This window comes from Musa acuminata, chromosome BXJ2-3 (genome assembly GCF_036884655.1).
Source record: "Musa acuminata AAA Group cultivar baxijiao chromosome BXJ2-3, Cavendish_Baxijiao_AAA, whole genome shotgun sequence".
Lineage (NCBI taxonomy): Eukaryota > Viridiplantae > Streptophyta > Magnoliopsida > Zingiberales > Musaceae > Musa > Musa acuminata.
In genome coordinates, this window is record NC_088340.1 from 19,370,334 (window position 1) to 19,394,047 (window position 23,714).

Sequence of the window (23,714 nt, forward strand, 5' to 3'; positions counted from 1 at the left end):
CCCCTCCAAAAGTTGATCTCTCTTTTCCCACAGTGTGCTATATCCTATGGATCAGTTCATGTGAATGGATCGGCGGCCTGATCCATTGGAGTCAGTTTAGGACTTTATATTGTTTAGATCGAGGGTTCCTCTCTTTCGCTTCAGCACATCCCCTTCTATCAAAATATATCTTTAGGTCCCCTCTCTTGTATCAAGTTGTGATTGTAATCTCCCTTCAAAGAAATCATTGTGTCTTATGTTCTTCCAACTAGGGGATTATTTGAGGTAGGTGTTCTTTCAAATCTTATGTTCTCTTTTTGTTTTCTCTTCTGTAAATTATTTCTTACTTATGTTGACAGTGTCTTGTAGGTTTTCTTTCCCTATCAATCCCAAGAGTCTCATTGGTAAAAATGTAAGTTTAATCAATCTTTTTCATTAATTTCATCATGTTTTATTTCTTTTAAAATTGTTTCGTACATGAATATATTGAATGATTAAGGTTTTACAATATTTTCTGAATACAAATGAAAATATTGTAAAGTCAACATAAAAACACTATTAACGAGATATTTTCATCACTTGCATAATAAACATGATGCTGAGTATATACTACTGTAATTATTTAGATGGTATGGGTTGGAATGAATGAAAGAATTAGAAAAATGAAACCTTTACATTATTTTTATGTGAACTTTACAGTATTCTTTGTATACGAATAAAAACACTTTAAAGTTAATATAAAAACACTTCAAAGAAAAATGATATCTTTTTATTAATTATTTGAAAAATATGATACAAGTGATAAGTGATATTCGATTGTAATTACTTAGATGGTAGAGACTAGAATCAATGAAAGTAGGGAAACAGAGCCTTTACATTATTTTTATGTTAACTTTATAATATTTTCTGAACATGATTGACAATACTGTAAAGACTTCATAAAAATGTTGTAACAATATTTTTATATCACTTATTTAAAAAACATGATGTAAATGATGTCATATATTGTTTAGATGATATGAACTGAAATGAATAAATTGTTAGAATTTTAAAGAGTCACACATGTATAATTAAATATGTTAAGTCATTATTTTGATTAGTCAAAATTAAAGTGATCTAATTAAAGTAAAGTTATTTGACTAAAGGACATAATTGTTATAAAAATTAATTGTGTGGATACCATCATGTTCTTAACTTAATGACGAGATAAGTTAGGAATATGAAACTCTTGAGGTATAATTGCAGATTCATCAATTATGAATACAATCATAATTGTAGATTCATCAGTTATGACTATAAATAAGGTTATGATCCCCGGTTGCAGTATCGAATAAAGCTTCTCTTCACTCGTCAATGAGAAATCTAAAGTTCTTAAATGATACTTGCAATTGGAAGATCAAATCACCAATCAATTCAGAAAATACTCTAATGGATTCATCAGGTACGCTTCCGTGTTAATATGTTTATTAATTGTTGTAGGATTTTATACATATTATAGTGGATTAAATAAGTTGTATGTAAATATTCTTAATCCATTATTTTGGATCTATAAAGTATGTTTTTGAATCAAGATGAAGGTTTTGATTCTATAAAACAATTGTATCCATATTTGATATGTTAAAAGAACCCAACAAATGGTATCAGAGCCATCCTACAATGATTGATGAGCATTTAAGCTTTTTTCTCATGAATTTTAATGATGTTTTCATCAATATTTTGAAGTGATTTGGTTCTATTATCGTTGGAAAAGATTATAGTTTTATGTAATCATATGCTTCACATTCAATTCAGTGCCTTTTTCTGATGTGATATCAGTTTGATTTTGGATTATCTTTTCCACTTCATGTCTTTTCCTATTCAACAATATGTAAAAATTCATTTTTGCACTACCAGACATAAATTTTCCAAATTCTTTTTGGATTTTATCTAATTAATATGAATTTAATTAATTAAATATTATTGTAATATTATGTTGGTTTAATAATATTGTTGTAATATTATGTTGGATTAAACATAATATTGGTTCTATAAAGTTGTTTGTTGACATAAATTGAATGATTTACATGCTTTAAATATTTTAGTCAATAAATTAAGATCAAAATAATTTGACTAATATGGTCCAAATTCAATTAATGATTGTTTAATATTAGATTGAGTAATTTAATATATGAAGTCGCCAAAGTGACCTCTCATATATAACATTTCTCATGAAAATATTAAATGTAGTGTGTATTTACATCCATGCGGTAATTATCCGGCCCAAAGGAAGGTTAATGATTGGTAGGATTTTATACATACTTGTAATGGTAATACGTGATAATTATAAAGTTATACATATAAATGATAAATCAATCTAAAGATGGGTTTTTCATTTGACATACCTTATTATCAGTATTTGATCATTACAACAAGACTACCACTAGCAATTAATATTGAAGTCCAAAGACAAGATATTAATGTTGCACTTGGTATCTTGAGATGGGTTATATCATTATTTGAATTTACTCAAGTTTATGGTAATAAATATGAGCATAATTTTTGGTTATCTGTTGTTATCTTATTTAGGTTCTCTTATAAAAATATCTGCTAACCTCAATCCAGTATTGGTTTTAAACGAAACCAACTTTAAGGGCAAGAAAAGAAAACACAAATATGGAAAGAATGAGGCTGATAAGGGTCCAGTACAGAAGAAACAAAATAAGGATGATACTTGTTTCTTCTGCAAGAAATCTGGGCATTTAAAAAAGGACTGTGCTAAATATCATGCTTGGCATGCTAAAAAGGGAACATTCCTTACTTTGGTTTGTTCAGAAGTCAATTTAACTTCAGTACCTAGAAACACTTGGTGGTTAGACTCCGGTGCAACAACTAACATCAGTGTATCAATGCAAGGTTGCCTAAGCTACCGAAGGCCCAATAATGCTGAGAGAAGCATTTATGTGGGGGACAAAAAATCGGTAGATGTGGAAGCTATAGGAATATTTAGATTGTTATTATATACCGGATATTATTTGGATTTAAAAGACACTTTTATTGTACCATCATTTAGACGGAACTTAATTTTTGTTTCTTATTTGGACAAATCTGATTGGAACTGGTTCACTTATGACTTATGACAATCTATATTTACTTGATACTATAGCATCCTATCATGAAACCTTGAATGCGGAATTATGAGGTACTAAATGTAAAATTAAAAATTCTGGTATATTATGGCATAAACGTTTGGGTCATATCTCTAGAAATAGAGTTGAAAGACTTGTGTCAGATGAGATTCTTGATCCCATTGACTTATCAGGTCTAGATGTTTGTGTTGAATGCATTAAAGGTAAACAAACCAAACCTAAGAGATCAGGTGCATATAGAGCTACGGACGTCTTAGAATTGATACATACAGATATTTGTGGACCATTTCCTACACCTTCATGGAATGGTCAACAATACTTCATATCATTCATAGACGATTACTCTAGATATGGATACCTGTATCTAATACATGAAAAATCTAAGTCTTTGGATGTGTTCAAAGCATTTAAAGCTGAAGTTGAAAATCAACTCAGTAAAAGGATTAAAAGCGTCAGATCTGACCGTGGAGGGGAATATTACAACAGAAATGACAGCTCAAGTGAACAACGTCTAGGACCATTTGCTTTATACCTAGAGGAGTGTGGAATTGTCCCTCAGTATATAATGCCTGGGTCACCTAGCATGAATGGTGTAGCTGAAAGACGAAACCGCACACTTAAGGACATGGTAAGAAGTATGATTTCTCAATCTACTTTACCAGAGTCACTCTGGGGAGTAGCAATAAAAACTGTAGCTTACATTCTTAATAGAGTACCAACTAAAGCAACTGTAAAAACTCCTTATGAACTTTGGACTAGGAGAAAGCCTAGTTTAAGACACTTTCGTGTATGGGGTTGTCCAGTTGAGGCAAGGCCTTACAGGCCTAATGAAAATAAATTGGAACCCCGAACAATGAGCAGTTACTTTATTGGTTATTCTGAGCGATCTAAGGGGTATAAATTTTATGATCCCAAATCAAGAAATATTTTTGAGATGGGTATTGCTACATTATTTGAGGATATTGAGTTTGGGAGGAGAAATAAGATTAAAGACTTTACCTTTGAGGAAGAATTGGTTCACTCTGATCCGATTCATATAGTTGCTACTAATATGGCAAAATCTATACCTCAAAAAGATATAGTCATTTCAACTCCTATGCAGTATGAAGAAATTATTCATGAGGAACAAACTCAACATCTTCAAGAATCTGTGCCGCAAGAGCCAGCACCTTTGCGACGATCCACTAGGAAAAGGAGGAGTGCCATTTCAGATGATTATATGGTATTTCTCTAGGAACATGAAGAAAATAGTAGTATAATGGAAGATGATCCAATCAACTTCTGTCAAGCCATGGAGGATTCTAATTCAGATAAGTGGATTGAAGCAATGAATCAAGAGTATAAGTCCATGCAAGACAATAAAGTTTAGGAACTTGTCCCATTACTAGAAGGTGTGAAACTCATTGGTTTTAAATGGATTTTTAAAACCAAAAGGGATTCTAAAGGTAATGTGGAGAGGTATAAAGCACGTCTTATGGCAAAATGCTATACTCAAAAGGAAGGGATTGACTATAAAGAGACCTTCTCTCCGGTTTCAACGAAGGACTCTTTTAGGACAATTATGGCTCTAGCCGCACATTTTGATTTAGAGCTTCATCAGATGGATGTTAAAACAGCATTTCTCAATGGAAACATTGATGAAATAATTTATATGGTGCAACCAGAATACTTTGTGTCAGGAGACCCAAAGAAAATGGTTTGTAAATTGATAAAATCCATCTATGGACTAAAACAGGCATCCCGTCGGTGGTATCACAAATTTCATCAAGTAATTATCTCATTTGGTTTTGAGATGAACGCTATTGATGATTGCGTGTATCACAAATTCAGTGAGAGCAAATTCATTTTTCTGATATTGTATGTGGATGATATTCTGCTTGCCACAAATGATAGAGGCTTATTGCACGAAACCAAGAGATTTCTATCTAGAAATTTTGAGATGAAAGATCTTAGTGATGCCTCTTTTGTATTAGGAATCCAGATACATCGAGATAGATCTCGGGGTATTCTAGGATTATCACAAAGGAGCTATATCGATAACGTACTCAAAAGGTTTGACATGCATGATTGCAAATCAGGAGACACCCCTGTCGCAAAGGGAGACAAGTTCAGTCTCAATCAGTGCCCTAAAGGAAATCTGGAAACTTAAGAAATGCAGAAGATTCCCTATGCATCAGCTGTAGGGAGTCTAATGTATGCACAAGTTTGTACGCGTCCGGATATAGCATACATTGTTAGAGTGTTAGGCAGATACTTAAGCAATCCTGGAATGGATCACTGGAAGGCAGCTAAAAGAGTCATGAGATATTTAAAGAGGACAAAAGATCATATGCTCACATATAAGAGATCAGACCATTTGGAGATCATTGGGTATTCTGACTCCGATTTTGCTGGATGCCAAGACAGTAGGAAATCCACTTCAGGCTACATTTATATGTTGGCTGGTGGGGCGATTTCTTGGCGTAGTGCCAAGCAATCTCTTATTGCTTCTTCCACTATGGCAGCGGAATTTGTAGCATGTTTTGAGGCATCCAACCATGGAATTTGGCTGAGGAATTTTATCACAGGGCTGCAAATACTACAAGGGATTGAAAGACCACTAAAGATATATTGTGATAATAAATCAACTGTTTTATACTCCAACAACAATAGGAGTTTGACTAAGTCAAAGCACATTGACATCAAGTTCCTAGTTGTGAAAGAAAGGGTACAAAGTAAACAAATTTCTATAGAACACTTGGGAACAAACTTTATGTTGGCAGATCCTCTCACAAAAGGTGTACCGCCCAAGGTCTTTCATGAGCATACTGCTCATATGGGTATATCAGAATTTGAGGAAACTTTAGTTTAGTGGGAGTCTGTCATATGTTTGTTATATGTTCTATGCCAGATTCTGTATTTGTACAGATATTTTCTGATCAGAAATAAAGCTTCAGTTTATTATACATTGTACATTATGGCTATTAAAGTTATTAATGATCTCATAAAGATAAAGTTGGACCAGTTGAAAATTAACATGTACAGATCACATTCATGTAATTTTCATGCTACACATTTCATAATTGATCTATGACATTTGATTATATTAATATTAGTGATCATTGATGGGTTTAGCTATGATTGATATAGCGAATACCGCTTTGGTCCTATATTAATATAGTCAATAGACGAGATTGTTTTGTATGTCCTATTTAATAATGGCAATAATTTTGAGCTCATAAAGAATATCACATTTATAAGGATAAATATGTGACTTAGTGGGAGATTGTTAGAATTTTAAAGAGTCACACATCTATAATTAAATGTGTTAAGCCATTATTTTGATTAGTCAAAACTAAAGTGATCTAATTAAAGTAAAGTTATTTGGCTAAAGGACATAATTGTTATGAAAATTAATTGTGTGGATACCATCATGTTCCTAACTTAATGACGAGATAAGTTAGGAATATGAAACTCTTGAGGCATAATTGCATATTCATCAATTATGAATACAATCATAATTGTAGATTCATCAGTTATGACTATAAACTTATAAAGGCCCCGTCTTACATGTTCGGCACCAAAGCAATTGCAACTTTTGTTGCAAATATGGACATAAAACTTATAAATGTCCATTCAAGAAAATTAGTCCGAACAAACTAATTTGGGTTCCTAAAGGAACCATGATCAATTCTATGCAATATGATGAACAAGTTTTTAAGCCACCCAAAAGAAAATGGGTACCTAAAAATAATCCCTTCTTGTAGAAACATACACCATCACAAGTTAGGAGCAAGAGATGGTATCTAGATAGTGGATGCTCAAGACATATGACTGGAGATCCATCTTATTTCTCTATGCTCACTAGCAAAGAAGAAGGGTACGTCACCTTCGGAGACAACAACCAAGGTAAAATCATTGGCAAGGGAACCATAGGTAACAAATTAAAATTTTCTATTGATGATGTCTTACTAGTTGATGGATTGAAACATAATCTCTTGAGTGTTAGTCAATTATGCGATAAAGGTTATATCGTTAGATTTGAATCAAATGTGTGTATTATTAAAAAACCAAACCATAACATAACTATTATTGCATTAAAACAAAATAATGTCTACACCATCAACCTTGATGAACTAAGTAATGAAATGTGCTTCTCCGCTTTAAATGATGATGCTTGGCTTTGGCATATGAGACTAGGCCATGCAAGCATGAAACTAATATCTAAGATCTCATCTATAGATTTAGTACGAGGAATTCCAAATATAAAGTTTATTAAGGACAAAGTATGCGATGCATGTCAACTAGGTAAACAAATAAAAACTAGTTTCAAACCAAAAACTCAAATTAGCACCACTAGACCATTACAATTGATTCATTTGGACTTATTTGGACCAATTGACACGACAAGTCTAGGGGGAAGCAAATATGCATTTGTAATTGTGGATGACTATACTAGATACACTTGGACCTATTTCTTAGCTCACAAAAGTGATTGCTTCAAGTGTTTCTCTAAATTTTGTAAACTCACTCAAAACGAAAAAGGTTTCATGATTTCATCAATTCGGAGTGATCACGGTGGCGAATTTCAAAACCGTGACTTTCAAAATTTTTGTGAGGTTAATGGATATAATCACAACTTCTCCACTCCGAGGAATCCCCAACAAAATGGAGTAGTTGAAAGAAAAAATAGAAACCTACAAGAAATGGCAAGAACTATTTTAAATGAACATAGTTTACCTAAGTATTTTTGGGCCAAAGCCGTAAATACGGCTTGCTACATCATGAATAGAGTCCTAATAAGACCATCCTTATCAAAAACTCCTTATGAATTATGGAATAACAAAAAACCAAATATTTCCTATTTTAAAGTTTTCGGTTGTAAATGCTTTATTTTTAATGAAAGGGATGCCTTAGGAAAATTTGATGCTAAATCCGATGAAGGCATCTTTCTTGGTTACTCTTCCGTTTCTAAGGCTTTTCGGGTTTTTAACAAAAGAACCTTAGTAATAGAAGAGTCTATTCATGTAGTTTTTAATGAAATTTCTAATTTAAAGAAAAATGATTTTGATGATGATCTTGGTTTTGATAAATTGAATTTAAATGAACCCCCTCCTCAAAATAGCAAATTTGATGCACCTTCTTCCGAAATTTCCTTACCCAAGGAATGGAAGTATATAGATGCTCATCGAAAGGAGCTAATTATAGGAGATACATCAAAAGGGGTTCAAACTCGTTCCTCTTTCAAGAATTTTTGTGCTAACGCCACCTTCCTTTCTCAAATCGAACCTAAATGCATTGACGAGGCCATAAAAGATTATTTTTGGGTTATCGCAATGCAAGAGGAATTGAATCAATTTGAGAGGAATAAGGTATGGAACCTTGTTCCTAGACCTAGTGACCATTTAGTCATTGGTACTAAATGGGTCTTTAGAAACAAGCAAGATGAAAATGGTATCGTGGTTAGAAACAAGGCTAGATTAGTGGCCAAAGGTTTCAACCAAGAAGAAGGTATCGATTACGAAGAAACCTTAGCTCCCATGGCTCGATTAGAAGCCATAAGGATGCTCCTTGCCTATGCTAGTAGTAATAATTTTAAACTATTTCAAATGGATGTCAAAAGTGCTTTCTTGAATGGTTTTATTTCCGAAGAAGTATATGTCGAACAACCTCCCGGATTTGAAAATTCTCTTCTTCCTAACCATGTATTCAAATTGACTAAGGCTCTCTATGGCTTGAAACAAGCTCCTAGAGCTTGGTATGAAAGGCTTAGTTCCTTTCTTATTTTAAATAATTTTACTAAAGACAAGGTTGATACTACATTGTTTATTAAACATTTTGAAAATAATTTTCTTATTGTGCAAATTTATGTTGACGATATTATTTTTGGCTCTTCGGATGAATCACTATGTGAATCATTTGCCAAATGTATGAGTCATGAATTTGAAATGAGTTTAATGGGTGAATTAACTTTCTTTTTGGGATTACAAATCAAACAACTTGGTGATGGTATATTTCTTAACCAATCTAAATATACTTTATAATTGTTAAAATGATTTAACATGGATAATTCAAAAGCAATAAAGACCCATATGAGTACTGCGACTAAGTTAGATATGGATGAAAATAGTAAAAATTTCGATCAAAAAACATATAGGGGAATGATGGGTAGTCTACTCTACCTCACCGCGACTAGACCGGATATTATGTTTAGTGTAGGACTTTACGCTAGATTTCAATCAAATCCTAAATTATCTCATCTTAAAAGTGTTAAAAGAATATTTAGGTATCTTAAAGGAACTCCAAATCTAGGACTGTGGTATCCAAAATCTAAAAAATTTGATTTAATAGCTTATGCAGATGTCAATTTTGGCGGATGCAGGATAGATAGAAAAAGTACATCTGGAACATGCCAATTTTTAGGACATGCACTTGTTTCTTGGACTTCCAAGAAACAAAATTCAGTTGCACTATCTACGGCGGAAGCCGAATACATTGCTGCAAGTGCATGCTATGCACAAGTTGTTTGGATAAAAAATACATTAGAAGACTATGGAATTCACTTCAAAAATGTTCCCATAAAATGTGATAATACTAGTGCCATATGTCTTACCAAAAATCCAATTCAGCACTCTAGAACTAAGTATATCGATATTAGGCATCATTTCATACGCGATCATGTCCTTAACAATAATTTTGTTTTAGAATTTATTGACACAAAGCATCAATTGGCAGATATTTTTACAAAAGCCTTAAATAAAGACCAATTTGAATTCATTAGAAGGGAACTAGGCATGTTAAATTGTCCCTAAAAATAAGCTTGTTTGAATATATTTTTCGAAAAATGTCTCATCCTTTTCCGTTCTTCTATGGATTTGACTTCATCATTCTCTTTCGATTCAAGATGATATACTAAAGTACAACTCATTATCTTAACCTATCATGAGTCAAACACCTCAAAAAATAAAAATAAAAAAAACGTAGCACGCCAGCGGTGGCACCGCCAGAATCGACGGTAGCACCGCCTGAGTGCTCAGGCACTAGGCGATGGCACCACTCAGTTTGGCGGTGGCACCGCCCGAGACACCCTATAAATCCCAAATGGTTAGGGCCGACGGTGACACCGCCCCCAACCCATGGAAGCCTTGCTCCAACTCTCCCAAACTCTCTCAATCCCTCATTCTAACCTCTACAAACCTTGGAGAGGGATTCTTGGTGGTCCAAGCTCTCCATCATCCAAGAAACACTCCATAAGGTAAAATCTTCCCTTCCCTTTCTTCTTGTTTTACCTACTCATTACAATTTCATATTTCTTTTATCATCTTGTCTAGAAAATGGCCCCTAAGAGATCAAAAGGGAAAAGGATTGAAGGAGATTCATATGACCACGATCTTTTTAGATCCAAAGAAGAAGCCCTTAGGTTTTCAAAATTTAAAACAAGATATATCCATAAAGGTAAACACATTGATCTCAATGAACTAGGAGACTTAGAACCCATTAGGTGGTTTGCTCATCTAGAGGCTCTACCTCTCCTACAAATAGATGAACCAATTTATCCTAGGATAGTTAGGCTCTTTTATGCAAACCTATGGGTAGATAACGATAGCCTAAGTACTTACCTTTTAGGCACACAAATTAAGATTTATGATCATACTATTTGTGAACTAATTGGAATCACTGAAAAAGATAGGGGCTGCTATTTTAGAGGAAAATGGGATGTTAATATAATAGGAGCAACTTACACCGAAGCTGTCGAAACCATTTTTGCAAACTCGGACCTCGGAATAATACCCAAGAGTTGCGAACACTTACTACCTTTTAACTCTAAGATTCTTCATCATATCATAACAAGCATACAATTCCCTAAGCAATATCATCTTGATGAAATGAGTCTAATAGAGATAAGCACCATGTATTGGATTATGACCGGTCAACATAACTGTTTTGGATATTCAATACGGCAACACATGCAGGATATTACAGTTAAAGATACTATATTACCATATGGGGGGTTAATCACTAAAATTCTTCATACCTATGACATTTGCATCCCACCCGATGAAGAAACAATTCAAAGTGATAGATATAACATCATCAATAAAAATCTACTAAAGAGACTTAGGTGCACATTTAATAATGGAATACGGGTAAGGCAACCTAGGAGGACTGATCCTATTCCTCCACCAGTAGAACAACCAGAAACACCAATTTTTAGGGGAAATGAATCTCCTCCTCCTAGTCACTTTGGTGCAGCACCTTCAGCTCCTATTTCATCCTTTGAAGGACTCATTATGGCAGAACTGTCTCAGATCAAATTCCAACAAGACCAACTCAAATCGCAGCAAGAACAAATTCAACTCCAGCAAATTGAAATTTTGAAGGAATTACGACAACTAAATCAAAAAATAGATGTTATGTATCAGCACTATGGATTACCTCCTAAGGATTGATGTATCTTTTTATTCTGTTCTGTTTACTCTTAATATCAAGTTCGAAGCTGGTCATCTTTTGAACGAAAACTGAACCTTCTCTTTACATGTAATTTTAAAATTCTGGATATATGCTTCTGGATGATTGCTGATTTTTCCTTAACATGAACTCTGCATAAATATTTTAGCATACTTAATTTTGGATGATGAATTTTTGTATGATCAGTGCTAAATTCCTGATATTATAATCACAAGTTATATGCTTTAAGTCTCATTCCCTTTTTTGTTGATGACAAAGGGGGAGAAAAGTGATGACTTGTACCATTTTAATAGCATAACTTATATGAATTGCAAAAGCTTATGTGATATGAATGTCTTATATGCCTTGTAAAATCTTTGAGAATATCGTAAAATTGATTAATCATATTGAAAGCATGTCTTACATTTATATCATGAAATTCATGTTGAAAATCTTTATCTCCTGCCGTAGTAAAAATTGTCTCTTATCATTCGACTTAAAAATGATTTTCATCGAAGTTTTGTATTTACTATTGCTTAATGAGAATAACGATAAGTTCTACGGTTAGAACTTATCGGTTTATGCTTGAATTCAATGGATGAAATTCAAGTGTTTTCATCTTCTCATAATATGACATATAGATAGGGGGAGTTATGTTTAACTCCGTCATCAATTGATTGTCATCATCAAAAAGGGGGAGATTGTTGAATCTCGGATTTTGATGATAAAATCAATTGATGGGTTAATTGATCTAATCCATATTATTGAGTTAAGTGTGCAGGATTAACTACGATAACCAGAAAACACAAAGCAAGAATACCAGAGTCAAGTTCGATGGATGTTTAAGAGTCCAAAGAATCGTCGGAGATGCTGCCGGAACCAACCGAGAAGAAATCGGGAACCTGTCGGAATTTTCAGAAGTTCGCCGAAGAGATCGTCGGAGGTTCACGGAGATCACCGAGAAGGCTCGGCTACTCGTTAAAGTCATCACAAGTTCGGGAGCTTGTTGGGAGTCTATCGGAAGAAGATTCGTCGGAAAGCTCGCCGGAACAAGACTCGACGTTCGCGGCTGAAAACTTGCTTAGGATGTTTTTTTTGTTATGTAGTTCACTTGTAATTAGGATTAGGATTAAGAGATAATCTTATATCCTGGTTAGGGGCCAATTGGGCCCAAAATTAAACTTGGTTTGGGCTAAATTTGAAGCCCAACCAGTGAATCGAAGGGTCTGGCGGTGGCACCGTCAGACTGGGCGGTTGCACCGCCCAGCACCCGAGAGCTGGGCGGTGGCACCGCCTGGGCTGGGCTGTGGCACCGCCCAGCACCCGAGAGCTGGGCGGTGGCACCGTTTGGCTGGGTGGTGGCACCGCTAGTCCACTGTCAGTGTTAGAAACTGACAGGTGGTGGCACCGCCATTGACAGGCGGTGGCACCGCCAGCATCGGGAACCAAAGAAGATTTAAATTTTAGAGCCCAAATTTGAATCCTCTTGAGGCCTATAAACACCCCTCAAATCTCAGCTGAGATCACAACTTTTTGAGCAGCAATTGTTTGAGAGAAAGGTCTTAGAAAAGTCTTTGCTAGTCTTGTTTTCAATTTGCTAGTGTTCACCTCCTTCCTTCTTGCTGAAAATCTGTAAGAGAGTGAACCGCTTGTAAAAAGTTGTAAGAGGGGTATTTACCCTTCCCCTTCAAGAGATTTGCTAGTGGAAGGTGGGAGCCTCATCGAAGAGGGGCCTCGCAAGTGGATGTATGTCATTTGACCGAACCACTGTAAAATCGGCGTGATCTCTGGTTTGCATTTACTTATTGTCATTTACATTACTGCAAACCATTTGCACTTTAATGCTCTACTTCTTTGTCTCCGTCTTACTTATCTCTTCAAGTTAAAACACAATTGAAACGGTTTCAAACGAAAACATTACTTTTATCATACGAAGTTTTCGAAAGTGTTTAAATCGTCAAAAGTTTATCACACTTTACCGCTGCACTAATTCACCCCCTCGCCTTTTAATGCCGCTCCGATCCTAATAGACTCAAGGTATAAAGTTTAAAAATTTGATAGTTATGGATGAAGTGGATAAATATAGAAATAAAGCCTCAAAAGTTAAAGATATTATGCGGGAGGAAAATGCAAAACCTAAGGATAAGAAAAAAGATGGTACTATCTATTTAAAGTCGTGAATACCTTACTTTCTTTTCCATTTATTTTTTTTTTCTAATGAAGATAATCTGCTGGAATGTTCGTAGAATTAATAAGCCTGAAAAATATCGGGAGCTCAATAGAATAATCAAGTCTGACGTATGTGATATTGCTATTCTCATGGAAACAAAAATTAAAAAATCACTCATTCTTGCTCAAAAGAATTTAATATGGCCGGATGCAGAACTGTTTACCAATGACTTTAGTGAAACATTTGGTAGAATATGTTGGAAAATCTTGGGGGCGACATCACATGCACAGCGGAAGATCAAGAAAATAAAATCCCCGATTCCCAAAGAGATATTCGTCGTCGTGCGAAGATTGGTGCGCAAAATCCGCGAAACTTAAAAACTGCATATAGAGTAGATTGTGTTACCTAGGGAGATCATATATCCCTGTTTCCTCGCAGATCTTTAGGAGAGGGTGAAGGAGGTCAAGCGTCCTCCTCTCTAGCGGTGATCCACACAGTAGGGTTACGACGATGCTCCTCAAAACTCTAAGCCTACTCTGAGGTGGAAAGGGGGAGGAGAATAGGAGAGGCAAGTAACGGCTCTAGCCTATGAGGCTCTGAATCCCTCCTATTTATAGAGGTCTCCTATCAAACCCTAATGGGTCCTCCCCTAGTGGGTATTGGATCTGCATACATCAAGAAATCAATATGATTAAATATTATGAGAGACTATACTTGATGTAAATCTACTAGACTATGTTCATTGGTGGCTCCGCACTATGATGGGCCCGTAGCTCCTTTCACAGGTTGCACTCCCAATGTGAACTACTAGTCTAGTCACATCTACTACATGATACTTATCATATTAATATCATAAACATAGAAAACCAATAATTATTTTCAAATAACATCTTCAGATAAAACCTTTAAATTCATCATATCATTAAAGCATTAAATATCAATATCTCAATAGTCCTCAATCAATCAAAACCCTAATTGGAATAGCTCAATTGACTTAAACCAAACTCAATTCGATTATGATCTAACGGAACCAATACCAAATCCTTATGGAACCAGTCTGGAATCACCCTAAACTGGTCTAATTTAGATCTGATTGATCTCAATTAGGTCAAATAGGTTTGAACCAGTCAAGTTAGTTTAGAATCACCCTAAATCAGCTTTAACTGATCAAACATGTTTGATTTCGTCAATTAATGAGCTCAAACCAATAGAGAAGGAGATTGGACTATGTCGTATAGTACTAACCCAAACCGAACCAACCCACCTGAGTCTTGGGCGGGTCATATACATTGCATATACCTGTTCCAAATACTAGGTTGAGTTGAGGTACGACGGGCTATATAAAAGGAGCGATGATATGTCTAATATCAATCGCGTAGCTGAGCAGGCTTAACTTCATGGACTAGGCTAAGCCTCACTTATAAGTTGGGCTGGGCCTTACCATTGAACTAAGCCATGCTTGGCTCACGAATTGATCATAGACACATGAGTTGGGGTCGTATCTGACCACCTAGATTGAGTTGTACCTAGCCACATAAGCTGGCCCATGCTTAGCCACATGGTTGGGTCGTACCTTACCATATGAGTTGGGTTATACATGGCCACATGGACTGGATTGTATCTAGCCACATGAGCTGGTTCATGCCTAACCACATGGTTGGTGTAACATCCCATTAGTCCCACATCGGAAGTGGGCAATGTGTATGATTAGCTTATAAGGGCCTGATGAGTGTACTACGTTAACTCCCGCTTAAGCATTTTGGTCCGCGGTTGAAGGACCAAAATGAAGTTATTGGCCAGTTGGCTCATCAGACTCGGGTCGTGACATTTGGTATCAGAGCATGGTTTGAGGATCACTGAAATATTTGATATGTTAAATATTTGATATGTTGGCGTGCAAAATATTTTGAGGTCTAGTGGACTTTAATGATTGGTGGAAATTTTCTTTGATGCATTTTAGGAATCTAGGATGATGAGGACATTTGGGTCCTCCTATTTCATTTGTTTTTGATTAATTAAGGTGGATGAAAGGGTTGATCGAGGATATTAAATCAGAGTAGCGCAATGAAAGCATGGTGGACCTAATTTTATTGGTGGTAGAAAAATGGATGATGCAAACAAAGAAGATATTTGATGTACAAATTGTTCTGATGATCAAAATTTTCTTTTGCCACCTTATATTTGAAGTAGAAGCTGATCATTAATGGCAACAATGAAAAGAATTTCTGGAGATCAAGGACAAGAATAGCTAGGATAAGTTTACAAATAAAAATATGATTGGAAATGAATCAGAAAGTGATAACAAGAGGGTCAAGACGTTTGGATTTGAAAAGGGAAGTCACCACAAAAGGAGAGGAAACAGAGCAGGGGAGGAAGAAGAGGCTGCGGGTGTGGTGGCTGCGGCCATGGCTACGACTCCGGCTGTGGTTGCGACGTTGACTGCTGTAGCTGCGGCAGCGGTGGTGGCTGCAGTAGCTGCTTTTGGGAAAGAGGAAGAAAGGAAAGGAAAAAAAAAAAAAAAGGGGGTCTGTGGCCGTGATTGCAATTGCGGTGGTGGCAGTTGCGTCTGCAGTAGCTGTGTTTGGGAAAGAAAAAGTAGGAACGAGAGAAGGGAGGAAGGAAGGTAGTGCGGTGGAAGGGGCTGCGATTGTGGCAGCGGCAGCGGTGGTGGCTGTGGCAACTACGTTTGAGAAAGAAAAAGAAGGAACGAGAGTAAGAGAGAGCAGGTGACTATGCTTCTATATTCTGCATGAGCTGCAGTTTTGGAGGAAAAAGAGAAGACATGTAGAAAATAAAACAGGGGAGAGGACACGGAGGAAAAGTAGAAGAATTTGGGCTGACACCTTCTTTGGATCTTCAGATCAAAATCTTTGAAAGGCAAGTTTCCCGATCGTTTCTCCTGTAATTGTGCAAGTGTTCTGATCCTTTCTATTGCAAGCTTTTTAATCTTTCCTACTGCATTTCCTTTTGATAGCTTATTTTAAGAATTCGGAGTAAGTTTGCCTCCCCAAACTTCTGTTTCAAATGAGCCTACAGATTCTGCAAAACAAGGATCGTAATTTATGACCTTTTGATACTGAACTGCCTATAAGTCCCTGTTGAAAATATTGATTTATTCAAAGCTTATTTCATTGGAAACTAGACTCGTTGATCTTTCATTGATACCTGGATTGAAAGATTTAGAGTCCAAATGCCTGCCCAGTTTTCTGTTGAAGCCGACCGTGTGAATTATATAAAATTGAGATTTATTCTTTGATCTTGGGTTACTAAATCTATTGTAACTCTTTGTTGTAAACTTCGATTCATACGAGACTTGTTTTATCTGAAAATAAATTGAAATATCTTTCCATAATAGCTTTCTTGAGTATATTGGAGCACAATTGATAGTTTGAATCATTTGTTCAATATGCCTATTGAATTCTGCTAGAAATCGAGCTTTGGTCGATTTCACATATTCAGGTTTCATTCTTTTGGAAATTGATTTCATCTAACCTTCTTATTTGAATTGAGTTATATGTGATTGCTTGGAATCCTTGTATACTCTTGCTTTCATTTCCTTTCAAATCTGAATACATTTGTAAAGGATTGTGTTTGCATCGTATTGACTCATAAAGGCACATGTACATTTCATTGTTCCTCATGTACTTCCGATATGTCCCAATTTATTATTCACAATACCCTTTTGTACTCGAGTGTTTGTGGGATTATTTGGACCTTTGCCAGAAATGGTAAAGGGTATGTGCTTAGAGCCCGCGATGCTCTAGATTATGTTTGGTGGTCATTCAGAAATGAATAGACCATATTATGTTTGGAATCCCACTTCACCTTCTATCTGTTTGATATGAAATTCAGAGCCGACCTAGCACTTGGGTAGGGTGAGAGGGCTCGAGTAGGAAAGGGCTACCCGTGGATGGAGTCGAGAACTCATCACGGCGTGGAGCTACCACTGAGTTAAACCTCACATGCACTATGCTAGGGTACGACGTCTGAGCTTCTATTTCGTATTCGTTCTTTGATATGCTTCGAAATGGTCCATATGCCATTGATATGTTCCGAAATGTTTCATTTGTCATTGATATGCTCCGAAACATTTCATACGCCTTTGATATGCTCTGAAACATTTCATACGCCTTTGATATGCTCCGAAATGTTTTATTTGTTATTGTTACGCTTCGAAATGTTCCATATGTTATTGATATGCTTCGAAACATTTCATACCCCATTGATATGCTCCGAAATATTCCATCTGTTGTTGTTATGCTTCGAAATGTTCCATGTCATCGATATGCTCTGGAACATTTCATACACCATCGATATGCTCCGAAATATTCCATCTGTTGTTGTTATGCTTCGAAATGTTCCATGTCATTGATATGCTCCGGAACATTTCATACACCATTGATATGCTCCGAAATGCTTCATCTGCTATTGTCTCAAATTATTGTTCACAATACCCTTTTGTACTCTGGTGTTTGTGGGATTATTTGGACCTTTGCTAGAAATGGTAAAGGGTATGTGCTTAGAGCCTGCGATACTCTAGATTATGTTTGGTGGTCATTCAGAAATGGATGGACCATATTATGTTTGGAATCCCACTTCACCTTCTATCTATTTCATCTGTTATTGTTACGCTTCGAAATGTTCCATATGTCATTGATATGCTTCGGAACATTTCATACGCTATTGATATGCTTCAATTACTCTGTGCTCCATTTGCTATGAACTAATATGTTCTGAAATGTCCTATTTGCCATTGATATGCTCCGGAACATCTCGTACGCTATTGATATGCTTCAATTACTCTGTGCTCCATTTGTTATGAATCCAATATGTTTTGAATGACATGACACATATGATTTTGTATCTAATGAGATGGTATCTTTGAGAATTCTTGTATTCTGCCTTGCATTATGATACCTTACTTGTTTGAAACCGTTCCTTTTGTTCTAAATATGCTTTGTTACTTGCTGAGCTATTTTTAGCTCACTTCGTTGTTATATAAATCTTTCAGGTCAGCTTGTCACTCTTTAAGATGTTTGAATTGGGCTGAGGCAGTAGAGAGCTATTCTGAATTATGGGCAAGTCTTGTTGGTTATTATGTTATTGTTGTATAAGCATATTTTGTATGTAATGAAATGTTGTCGATGAATCGAAATGGATATGCTATGTAAAAGTGTTAGAAGATCTCTCTTATTTGGAATTTCGGAATGTTAAGTCTAGTTTACGATGATATGAACTTGTGGTAAATGGTTGGAGTTTTGATTGTATAAATTACTTAGCTTGTGGATTTATAAATTTTGTTCATGTTTGTTAAATTGGTTTGGGTTGCCATAAATGTGAATTATCAAGTGATGTGATATATGATTATAAACTGCACAGGTTTTATAGATGTGAATTTGATAGAATGTTTTTCAGTATCCTCAAATGTGTGTTTAGATCTTGGATGGATTTGTGATGAAAATTTTAATATCATGGATTTCTTTGAGGGGGCGTGACAGATTTGGTATCAAAGCCGACCTAGCATTTGGGTAGGGTGAGAGGGCTCGAGTAGGAAAGGGCTACCCGTGGATGGAGTCGAGAACTCATCACGGCGTGGAGCCACCACTGAGTTAAACCTCACATGCACTATGCTAGGGTTCGATCTGGGTTATGTCGGGCCTTGACGAGGACGTCAAGCTAATTGAGTTGGGGATATTGTAACATCCCATTAGTCCCACATCGGAAGTGGGCAATGTGTATGATTAGCTTATAAGGGCCTGATGAGTGAACTACATTAACTCCCGCTTAAGCATTTTGGTCCGCGGTTGAATGACCAAAATGGAGTTATTGGCCAGTTGGCTCATCAGACTCGGGTCGTGACATTTGGTATCAGAGCCGACCTAGCATTTGGGTAGGGTGAGAGGGCTCGAGTAGGAAAGGGCTACCCGTGGATGGAGTCTAGAACTCATCACGGCGTGGAGCCACCATTGAGTTAAACCTCACATACACTATGCTAGGGTTCGATTTGGGTTATATCGGGCCTTGACGAGGACGTCAAGCTAATTGAGTTGGGGATATTGTAACATCCCATTAGTCCCACATCGGAAGTGGGCAATGTGTATGATTAGCTTATAAGGGCCTGATGAGTGTACTACATTAACTCCCGCTTAAGCATTTTGGTCCGTGGTTGAAGGACCAAAATGGAGTTATTGGCCAGTTGGCTCATCAGACTCGGGTCGTGACATTTGGTATCAGAGCCGACCTAGCATTTGGGTAGGGTGAGAGGGCTCGAGTAGAAAAGGGCTACCCGTGGATGGAGTCGAGAACTCATCACGGCGTGGAGCCACCACTGAGTTAAACCTCACATGCACTATGCTAGGGTTCGATCTGGGTTATGTCGGGCCTTGACGAGGACGTCAAGCTAATTGAGTTGGGGATATTGTAACATCCCATTAGTCCCACATCGGAAGTGGGCAATGTGTATGATTAGCTTATAAGGGCCTGATGAGTGTACTACATTAATTCCTACTTAAACATTTTTGGTCCGCGGTTGAATGACCAAAATGGAGTTATTGGCCAGTTGGCTCATACTCGATTGCAAGTTTCCCGATCGTTTCTCTTGCAATTCACACGTGATACCACCCCTGTCATGCCCCTTAAAATATCAACCAATCCAGGATCCAAACTAACATTTGAGGACATTGAAAAACATTCTATCAAATTCACATCTATAAAACCTGCACAGTTTATAATCATATATCACATCACTCGATAATTCACATTTATGGCAACCCAAGCCAACTTAACACACATTAACAACATTCATACAAAATATGCTTATATAACAATAACATAATAACCAACAAGATTGCCCATAATTTAGAATAGCTCTCCACTGCCTCAGCCCAATTCAAACAAACAGCTCAGCAAGTAACAAAGCATATATAGCACGAGAAGGGACAGTTTCAAATAAACAAGATATCACAATATAAGACAGAATCCAAGAGATTCAAGGATATCATCTCATTAGATACAGAATCGCAAATGTCATTTCATTCATAACATATTTGATTCATAACAAATGGAGCATAGAGTAATTGGAGCATATCAATAGCGTATGAAATGTTCCGGAGCATATCAATGACATATGGAACATTTCATACGCCATTGATATGCTCCGGAACATTTCATATGCCATTGATAAGCTCCGATATATTTCATTTGTTATTGATATACTCCGAAATGTTCCATACGCCGTTGATATGCTCCGGAACATTTCATACGCCACTGATAGGCTCCGAAACATTTCATTTGTTATTTATATGCTCCGAAATGTTTCATTCATTATTGATATGCTTCGAAATGTTCCATACCCCGTTGTTGTATAAATTTTTCAGGATAGCTTGTCGCTTGCTTAAATGTTAAGATTGGGTTGAGGCAATGGAAAGCTAAAAGATTTTGGGCATATCTTTATTAGTATATATGTTTTTGTTGCATAAGCACAAGCTGCATCTAATAAAATGTTGACGATGAATCTAAACTTGTGGATTTTGTATAAGTTTAAAGGACCTCTCATGTTTAAGATTCTGGAATGTTAAGTTTAATCCGTGTAACGATATGAACTTATGGTAAACGTTGGTTTTATGATTGTACAAACTCCCACACTTGTGAATTTATGTTATGGTTATTATTTTGGTGAGTTGGGTTCAGATTTTATGAATCATTGAGCGATGTGTTGTATGTTTATGAACAACATAGGGTTTATAAATTTATAGAAAACATAATCTAGAGCATCGTGGGCTCTAAGCACATACCCTTTACCATTTCTGGCAAAGCTCCAAATAATCCCACAAACACCAGAGTACAAAAGGGTATTGTGAACAATAAATTTGGACATAACGGAAGCATATGCGGAACAACGAAATGTACATGAGCCTTTATGAAACATTACGATACAAACATGAAGTTTACATAACAGATTTAGGTATCCAAATACATGTAGGACAAGAGCATACAAGAATTCAAAGCAGTAATATAAAGCTCAATTGAATAAGAAAGCTAAAGGATATCAATTTTCAAAGGAATGAAACCAGAATATGAGAAATCGACCAAAGCTCGATTTCTGGCAGAATACAAGAGGCACATTGAACAAATGAATCAAACTATCAATCGTGCTCTAATTTTACTCAGAAAAGCTATCAAAAGAAAGGTTTATGAGTCTATATTCTGATTAAATAATTTTTGTCCAAATCAGAGGTCAATACATGAAGTTATAATCATAACAAGGTAGAAAGGTCAGAATCTCAGAAGTTGCACAGATTCGGATCGTTATGTTTAAACAGGAGATATATCAAATGCAAGGCTAGAACAATTCAATGTTCCTCATATTCAAAGCAAATGTAGAGATAAAATTGCAGTAAGGAAAGATCAGGACACTTGCAATAGGAAAGATTAGAACAATAACAGGAGAAACGATCGGGAAACTTGCAATTCATACGTGATTGAATCTTTTGTGGTGTGGTGGCTGCGGACCAAAATGCTACGGACCAAACTTGCAATGTTCCTGATACCAAATGTCACGACCCGAGTCTGATGAGCCAACTGGCCAATAACTCCATTTTGGTCCTTCAACCGCGGACCAAAATGCTTAAGCGGGAGTTAACGTAGTACACTCATCAGACCCTTATAAGCTAATCATACATATTGCCCACTTCCGATGTGGGACTAATGGGATGTTACAATATCTCCAACTCAATTAGCTTGACGTCCTCGTCAAGGCCTGACATAACCCAGATCGAACCCTAGCATAGTGCATGTGAGGTTTAACTCAGTGGTGGCTCCACGCCGTGATGAGTTCTTTGACTCCATCCACGGGTAGCCCTTTCCTACTCGAGCCCTCTCACCCTGCCCAAATGCTAGGTCGGCTCTGATACCACCTCTGTCACGCCCCTCAAATAATATCGATAATATTAAAATTCAAGAAAACAAATCAATCCAGGATCCAAACATACATTTGAGGACACTGAAAAACATTCTAATTCACATCTATAAAACCTGTGCAATTTATAATCATATATCACATCACTTGATAATTCACATTTATGGCAACCCAAGCCAACTTGACAAACATGAACAACATTTATAAATCCACAAGCTAAATAAATTATACAATCAGAACTCCAACTATTCACCACAAGTTCATATCATCATAAATTAGACTTAACATTCTGAAATTCCAAATAAGAGAGATCTTCTAACACTTTTACACAGTATATCCATTTCGATTCATCGACAACATTTCATTTCATACAAAATATGCTTATACAACAATAATATAATAACTAATAAGACTTGCCCATAATTCAAAATAGCTCTCCACTACCTCAGCCCAATTCAAACATCTCAAAGAGTGACAAGTTGACTTGAAAGATTTATATAACAACGGAGTGAGCTAAAAACAGCTTAGCAAGTAACAAAGCATATTCAGAACAAAAGGAACGGTTTCAAACAAGTAAGATATCATAATGCAAGGCAGAATACAAGAATTCTCAAGGATACCATCTCATTAGATACAAAATCGTAAATGTCATTTCATTCATAACATATTTGGTTCATAACAAATGGAGCATAGAGTAATTGGAGCATATCAATAGCGTACGAGATGATCCGGAGCATATTAATGGCAAATAGGATATTTCAGAATATATCAGTTCATAGCAAATGGAGTACAGAGTAATTGAAGCATATCAATAGCATATGAAATGTTCCGGAGCATATCAATGACATATGGAACATTTCGAAGCGTAACAATAACAAATGAAACATTTCGGAGAATATCAAAAGCGTATGAAATGTTTTGGAGCATATCAATGATAAATGAAACATTTCGGAATATATCAATGGCATATGGACCATTTCGAAGCATATCAAAGAACGAATATGAAATAGAAGCTCAGACGTCGTACCCTAGCATAGTGCATGTGAGGTTTAACTCAGTGGTGGCTCCACGCCGTGATGAGTTCTCGACTCCATCC